The sequence below is a fragment of the Pelodiscus sinensis genome, chromosome 17 (genome assembly GCF_049634645.1).
Source record: "Pelodiscus sinensis isolate JC-2024 chromosome 17, ASM4963464v1, whole genome shotgun sequence".
NCBI classification, from domain to species: Eukaryota; Metazoa; Chordata; order Testudines; family Trionychidae; genus Pelodiscus; species Pelodiscus sinensis.
This window is the reverse complement of record NC_134727.1, coordinates 20,374,965-20,383,091: the sequence shown is the minus strand read 5'-3', so window position 1 is coordinate 20,383,091 and position 8,127 is coordinate 20,374,965.

Sequence of the window (8,127 nt, the reverse complement as noted above, 5' to 3'; positions counted from 1 at the left end):
TTCCTCCAGTATTGTAAGCACCGGTCTGTATCCTGGCCCCATGGAGGGCGGGAGGGTGCTTGTGCTGCGCTCACCTGTGGAACTCCCTGCTGGTGGAGACTGTGAAAAGCTTTGGGCTAATCACTGGTGTTTGACAGGGAGTGAGATGCATCCCCACACAGTGCCTGGGAGCACATCTGGGCTCTCAGATCCCCTCACGTGGGATATCTCCTGAACGGAACCAGAAGAGTAACTGGGTGGGGGGGTGTCCCATTCTTGCAACAAAACTTAGGGGCCCTTGTCCCTCCCATTATCCCTCCTGCAAGGCCGGTAGCCCAGGGACATGTGTGGCCACAGTGGGGACTCCCCTCGGGGAGCCAGCCAAGGCTCCGGGAGCAGGCGAGGGGCTCGGTGGGGTCCACGGTCACAGGACCGTGACGCTGCGGCATACCCAACAGCAGCTGGCTGTGCCTCACAGCCAGGCATGGGACACTCTGCCGTTCTCCGTGCTGCACCCTTAGCAGAGGTGCAGGCTCTGGGCTGAGTCCCTGAGGCCCTGGCCAGTTCCAGCCGGAATCCACCCTTCCCCCTGGTCCTGCCGAATGTGTGTGAGCAGCACAGTCCCAGGCGTGCCCTGCAGCTGCCACGTGCCGCTCGGTCACCAGGCTGCACGTGGTTGCACGTGCTGTTTGCTGCCTCATGCTACGCAGCGTGCAGCTCACATGGCCTGAGTGACATGCTCTCCCCCTCCTCCCTCCGGGCACCTGGCTCCCCCCCGCCCTCCACCCCCGCCCTTTGGGAGTGCAAACTGCAAAGACTCACCAGTGGGTTCCTCCCCGGCCTCGGCCTCGGAGGAGCTGCTGGAGGGGGCCTGCTGGGTGGTGTCAATGCTGGCCTCCTCTCCCCCGGACACGCTGCCGCTGTCCTCTCCCTCCCCCGCCTCGGTGGGCTGGATGATGGGGGGGGCGCTGGCACATGTCCACCGGCACGTCTGGGCCTTGCGGGGCTGGCTGGCCCAGAAAAGCGTTCATCCGCTCGAAGTACGGGCAGGCGTCTGGTCCTGCCCCCCTGCCCTCGCTGGCCTGGACATACCCCAGCCGCAGCTCTTTGACTTTTGAGCGGACCTGCCCACAATTGCGGCTGGGGTGTCCCTGCTGCGTGAGGTTGTTGGCCAGCCGGGTGTAAATGTCAACATTCCGGCGCCTGGAATGCAGGTCATGGAGACCCTCCTCCTCCTGCCAGAGGTCCAGGAGGGTCTCCAGCTCCCTGGGGGTCCAGGATGGGGCCCGTCGTTTGCGGCCCCTGGGGGCCTCCTGAGCTGGGGTGCAGGTGGCTCACCACCCAGAGCTGCCATGCTGGGCTGCGAGGTGGCTGCTGGGCAGCACAGAGGCACGTGGCAGAGCTCAGGCCGCAGGTCTGAGGCACGCTCCTGCCACGTGCGCCCAGCTGCCTCCAAGCTCTTTAAGAGCTCGGGTTACCAGGAAGTCCAGGGCTCCTACGGGGTCTCGCGCCGTCCAAACTGCTTTTTTCAGTTTCTTCTGCTTTTCTGGAAAAGCTGTCTACACTGGCCCTTTTCCAGAAAAGTTTTTCCCGAAAAAGGACTTTTGCCTGAGCGGGAGCAGCGTAGCTTTTCCGGAAAAGCGGCTGATTTTGTACAGTAAATCATCACTGCTTTTCCGGAAATTCAAGGGGCCAGTGTAGACAGCTCGCAGGTTATTCCGGAAAAGCAGCTGCTTTTCTGGAATAAGTGGCCCAGTGTAGATACAGCCTAATAGTATTCACTGGCCCCTGATTATACCAGTGGATGAAAGCTGTCTGACTCCATCAGTCAAGCATAGCCAGGAGACTGTCTGGGATGCAGAGAGAAAAGACACAGGGTATGTCTACACTAGAAAGTTAGTTCGAACTAACGGACGTTAGTTCGAACTAACTTTCCTATGCGCTACACTAGCGCTCCGCTAGTTCGAATTTGAATCGAACTAGCGGAGCGCTTAGTTCGAACTAGGTAAACCTCATTTTACGAGGACTAACGCCTAGTTCGAACTAGCTAGTTCGAACTAAGGGCTGTGTAGCCCTTTAGTTCGAACTAGTGGGAGGCTAGCCCTCCCCAGGTTTCCCTGGTGGCCACTCTGGCCAACACCAGGGAAACTCTATGCCCCCCTCCCGGCCCCGGACCCCTTAAAGGGGCACGGGCTGGCTACGGTGCCCGTGCCAGGTGCAAGCCTGCCAGCACCCAGCTAGCAGACCCTGCACCTGGCACGGCACAGAGCCACCCACCCGATGCCCCCCAGCCCACCCCCTCTTGCCGGGACCAGGCTGGCGGCTCCCGGGAGCTTGCCCTGGACCGCAAAAGGCGGGCACCTTCCTGGGCTAGTGCGGACATCGTGGACCTTGTCCACGATCTCCGCACTAGGCACAGGAAAGTGGCCGTCTAGGGCAGGAGAGCTGCCAGCCTGGCCACCCAGGACCAGGTGTGCATGAAAATCAAGGGGGTCCACTGAGACCCCCGACACTGAGCCCTGAGCTTACAATGGCCGTCCTGGGTCAGACCAAAGGTCCATCTAGCCCAGTAGCCTGTCTGCCCACAGCGGCCAACCCTAGGGACCCTGGAGGGGATGGACCGAAGACAATGACCAAGCCATTTGTCTCGTGCCATCCCTCTCCAGCCTTCCACAAACTTTGGGCAGGGACACCACTCCTACCCTCTGGCTAATAGGACTCCATGGACCCAACCTCCATGACTTGATCTCACTTCCCTTTAAACTCTGTTCTAGTTCTAGCCTTCACAGCCTCCTGCAGCAAGGAGTTCCACAGGTTAACTATTTGCTTTGTCAAGAACAACTTTCTCTTACTAGTTTGAAGCCTGCTACCCATTCCTTTCCTTTGGTGTCCTCTAGTCCTTCTTTATGGGATCTCAGGAAGAACTTTTCTGAATGCACCCTCTCCACCCAACCCCTGCTTTTACAGACTTCTATCCTGTCCCCCCTCCGTCTCCTCTTTTCTAAGCTGAACAGTCCCAGTCTCTGTAGCCTCTCTTCATCTGGGACCTGTTCCCAACCCCTGATCATGTTAGTTGCCCTCCCCTCTCCCAGCCTTTCTCTTCCCCTCTCCCACCTCCTTTTCCCAGTCTCCCCCAGTTTTTTTCAATAAAGACAGAGTCAATGTTGGAAGAAACGTTATCTTTATTTTGTACATCAATAAGAAGGGGGGCTAGGGAAGGGCAAGTGGAAGGAGGTGAGGGAGGAATGGGGTACGAGCCCCCGATGGGGAGGACTGGGCTGGCTCTGCGGGCTTCTGGGGGTGGAAGCTCTCCTGCAGCCCCCCAATTACTCCCTCTCCCCAGATGGCAGCCTGCGGCAAGTGCAGCCGGGCTGATGGCCGAGTGGTGTGATGTGCCCAGTGTGGGCACTCAGGGCACTCCAAGCCAGAACTTCTTTGCAAGCGGGGCACCCCTTAGAACTGTGTGTCCGGGGTGGGGGTCGGGACCCTTTAAGCGCAGCCCTCGGCTAGCCTGAGACAGTATCTCCATGCTCTAAGTCCTCCTTTTATGCCCTGCCGGCACTGCTTCCAGCCATCCTTAAGCCCTGTTCAGAGTCCACTCAATGTGGACTTACTAGTTCGAACTAGCAAAACGCTAGTTCGAACTAGTTTTTAGTTCTAGATGCGTTAGTTCGAACTAGCTTAGTTCGAATTAACTAATTCGAACTAAGTTAGTTCGAACTAGCGCTGTAGTGTAGACGTACCCACAAGGAAGGAGTGAATGAGATCAAGGATCCTGACATTTGGATCCTCTCTTTGTGTTGTAGCACTTGAAGCTGGGCACAAAAACTTGAAAGATTTTACTCAGTATAAAAAACAAAGAAATAAAGCAAAAAACAAACAAAGAAACAAACCAAGAGTTCACCTAGCTGATCCATTCACAGCAAGCAGCAGCCCTGTGTTAAGTTTGTCCTCATTATTTTTGTGGTGTTAGTGTTTTTATTCATTCTGTACTCACTTTCCATTGGCTTCTTCTTTTGAAATGGTATCAAAGTAGTCATAAGGATATAGACGATAGGTGGGTCATCCTTGCAGAGATGGACAAATCAGGACAAACAGATAATTCCCATTACTATACAAGCCAGAATGGTAGTGGAAAGAAGTGAACTCACGTCTATCCAGCTTGTGAAGTTTGCTTTTCAGGAAACACAGGAAATAGGCATCTCTGAAGCCAAAATAAAACAAAATCCAAACCAAAAAAATCCTTGTGAGAGCATGACCTGCCCAATATCTTCTTTGTGAGTTCTTTCTGGAAGGATTCCCTCCACCCCCAATTTCTTCTTCATACACAAAGCCCAGGCCTCTGTCACAGAGTCAGATGATTCTAGTGTCAGTTGCTGTGGAGTAAACCTGGACTATCTCTACTAAATTTCCATATGCCAGGGAAATCCTCAGCTGTTTCTTTAGGAGAGCTGTCCAGCTGCTTTGTGCCACTCATCGTGGCTAAGGATCTGGCTCAATGTGTATGAAAATAAGGTCTGTACAATAAATTATAAAAGAAGCATGACATGCAGATAGTGGCATATACCTAGAATATGTTGCATTTGCGGCCAGAAAGAAGCAATGTAATAGTATTTTCAGTCAGGTCTCTCTCTCTGCTTTTTACCAGTCTCTGGTGAGTGGAATTGTCATTCATTGCTTCACCTGTGGTTACAATACCCACTCCGTGATTTTATCTCTAATCGTCCCAAAATAATATTAGGTTTCCATGAAAAGACAGGAAGCTTATGTCCCCTGGCACCACATGTGTTTTCTTATGCATATGTAGGCGGTGATGTTGATTATGGTTAGCGGGACTTATGCTCCACAGTTTCCCATTCAGTCATTTACATCTGTGTCAAGTGGGTGTAAAATGCTCTTCGAATCACAATAGTTGCACTGTACTCCCACATGGCACTGGTGTAAATGACCACATATGTGGGAGGCCTAGGAGAATCAGACTGTTTGTATGCATAATGCATTTCAGTTCTGGTAATTAATTCTACCTGACTGTGAGCTGAATCATAGAGCAATCTCATTCCTCTTGAATTGCCATGTCCTCTTATCAGATCACGAACAAAGCTCTTGTTGCCTGTGTGTGCTCTCCCAATAAAATGACATGCCTCTCTCCTTACCCTCCTTCCTCTCCAATTGAAGAACCTCCTCATAGATTCCTGCCTAATGTTGTCATCGTACATCCTTTCATCTCTAAACCAAATAGCTCATCTGTATACTATCAACGACTGGCTGCCATTAAGGGAACTAACCTAATTCACCATACCACAAACTTGGCCCAGTTTAGTGGTGGATTTTGAGTATAACCACAAAATACCATTATGCTGAGCACCATTACTCTGTAAATGTTCCTGTGCATGGGATTCGATATAAAGAGACAAGCTCTTGCTGTGAAGGTTAGATCCATATCCAAATTGGAGGGGTTCAGAGCTGGGATTTTGATTTTGGCTCTTTACAGAGCATATGTACATTTCAAATGTATAGCTGGGTCTGGACTGAAAATACAGGGGATTGTGAGGGGTGTTATGGATCTAGAATTCTGGTTTATCTAGTAAAGTGGTTATCAGAGGGGTAAACTAGTGTAGTTAGTGGGAGGCTCCCACCAGGCAGTAAAGATGTAATATCCTATTTAATTGGCTATGTTTATGTTTAACTGGTTAACCAATTACAGGGGGATGGATTGGGGAAAGGAATGGAGTGATCCTGCCATGGACACCAGCTCCTCTGGCTGGCCGATCAGAGCAGCCCCTGTCTGTGTGGTCTCCATGGGGCTGAAGCAACTCCCTGCCCATGTTGGGTAGAGAGCTGTTCCAGCCCTCACCAGTTAACTTATTCACATCCCTATCATGCATGCACACGCTTTTCTGATGCAATAAATCAGCACATTCTGAGCCTGCAGTCCTGTGAGTAGGCATGCGATTGTTGCATTTAGTGAACCCTTCACAAAATTGATGATGAAGAAAACATTAGAATGGCAATATATAGGAAAATTGAGAAGTTTAATGCGAAAACTAAGGATTGGCAGCTATCTATTTAAAGATTGAGGCCAATATCTTTCAAATAAGATTATTCATGAAGGCAAACAAAGCCATTTTGTTCTGTCTGTGACAATAAAACCCATGTCTTTTTAAGGAGTCTCTTACTATCTCAGGGCAGATTGACACTACTGCTTATGTCCATGTAACTTATGGTGTTCAGGTGTCTGAAAAAGCCATTCCCCTGAGTGATGTAAGTTACAGCAACCTAGTGGTGTCCACACTGGTGCTAAGTTGGTGAAACGCTCTCCTGCCAGCTAGGAATTTTGTGGAATTGGAGTAATTATGCCAATGGGAGACTCTACTGTGGGCATAGATCATCTTCATTGGATGCACTAGAGCGGCACATCTGCTTCAGTGCAACTAGGCCCATGTAGTGCTTTTAGTGTAGACTAGCCCTCAGAAACCAGGACATAAAAGTTTAGAAGATGTGAAATGATCTCAACAGAGCATAATTCACCAAAGATTACTGTAGCACCTTTATAAAGTGTAGAGTAGAATGAGAATACAAGGTGAAATTGTAGCTATATACGTGGCAGTACTAAAAAGATTAACTTAATATTGCTAGTTTGGAAATGTCCTAGAGGATATGCTGCAGGACAGATTGGTTTGTTGTATTAACAGTGAGAGATTTGAATGATGAAATGGCAGCTGATGGGAACTTAACCTCACCCAAAGCAGTAAAATTAACAATATCAATGAAAACTGCAGTGAAAAAATTAAAAAAGAACAAGTTAAAAATCACCTAGAAAAGTCAGATGCCTACAAGTCACCAGGGCCTGATGAAATGCATCCTAGAATACTCAAGGAGCTGGCAGAGGAGATATCTGAGCCTCTAGCTATCATCTTTGGAAAATCATGGGAGACAGGAGAGATTCCAGAAGACTGGAAAAGGGCAAATATAGTGCCCATTTATAAAAAGGGAAATAAGAACAACCCAGGAAACTACAGACCAGTTAGTTTAACTTCTGTGCCAGGGAAGATAATGGAGCAAGTAATTAAATAAATTATCTGTAAACACTTGGAAGGTGGCAAGATAATAGGAAACAGCCAGCATGGATTTGTAAAGAATAAATCATGTCAAACCAATCTGATAGCTTTCTTTGATAGGATAATGAATCTTGTGGATAAGGGAGAAGCGGTGGACGTGGTATACCTAGACCTTAGTAAGGCATCTGATACGGTCTCGCATGATATTCTTATCAATAAACTAGGCAAATACAACTTGGATGGGGCGACTATAAAGTGGGTGCATTACTGGCTGGATAACCGTACTCAGAGAGTAGTTATTAATGGTTCACAATACTTCTGGAAAGGTATAACAAGTGGGGTTCCGCAGGAGTCTGTTTTGGGACCGGCTCTGTTCAATATCTTCATCAATGATTTAGATATTGGCATAGAAAGTACGCTTATTAAGTTTGCAGATGATACCAAGCTGGGAGGGGTTGCGACTGCTCTGGAGGATAGGGTCAGAATTCAAAATGATCTGGACAAATTGGAGAAATGGTCTGAGGTAAACAGGATGAAGTTTAAGAAAGACAAATTCAAAGTGCTCCACTTAGGAAGGAACAATCAGTTTCACACATACAGAATGGGAAGCGACTGTCTAGGAAGGAGTATAGCAGAAAGGGATCTAGGGGTTATAGTGGACCACAAGCTGAATATGAGTCAGCAGTGTGATGCTGTTGCAAAAAAAGCAAACATGATTCTGGGATGCATTAACAGGTGTGTTGTGAGCAAGACACAAGAAGTCATTCTTCCACTCTACTCTGCGCTGGTTAGGCCTCAGTTGGAGTATTGTGTCCAGTTTTGGGCACCACATTTCAAGAAAGATGTGGAGAAATTGGAGAGGGTCCAGAGAAGAGCAACAAGAATGATGAAAGGTCTAGAGAACATGACCTATGAAGGAAGGCTGAAAAAATTGGGTTTGTTTAGTTTAGAAAAGAGAAGACTGAGGGGGGACATAGTAGCCATTTTCAGGTATCTAAAAGGGTGTCATAAAGAGGAGGGAGAAAACTTGTTCATCTTGGCCTCTGAGGATAGAACAAGAAGCAATGGGCTTAAACTCCAGTAAGGGAGG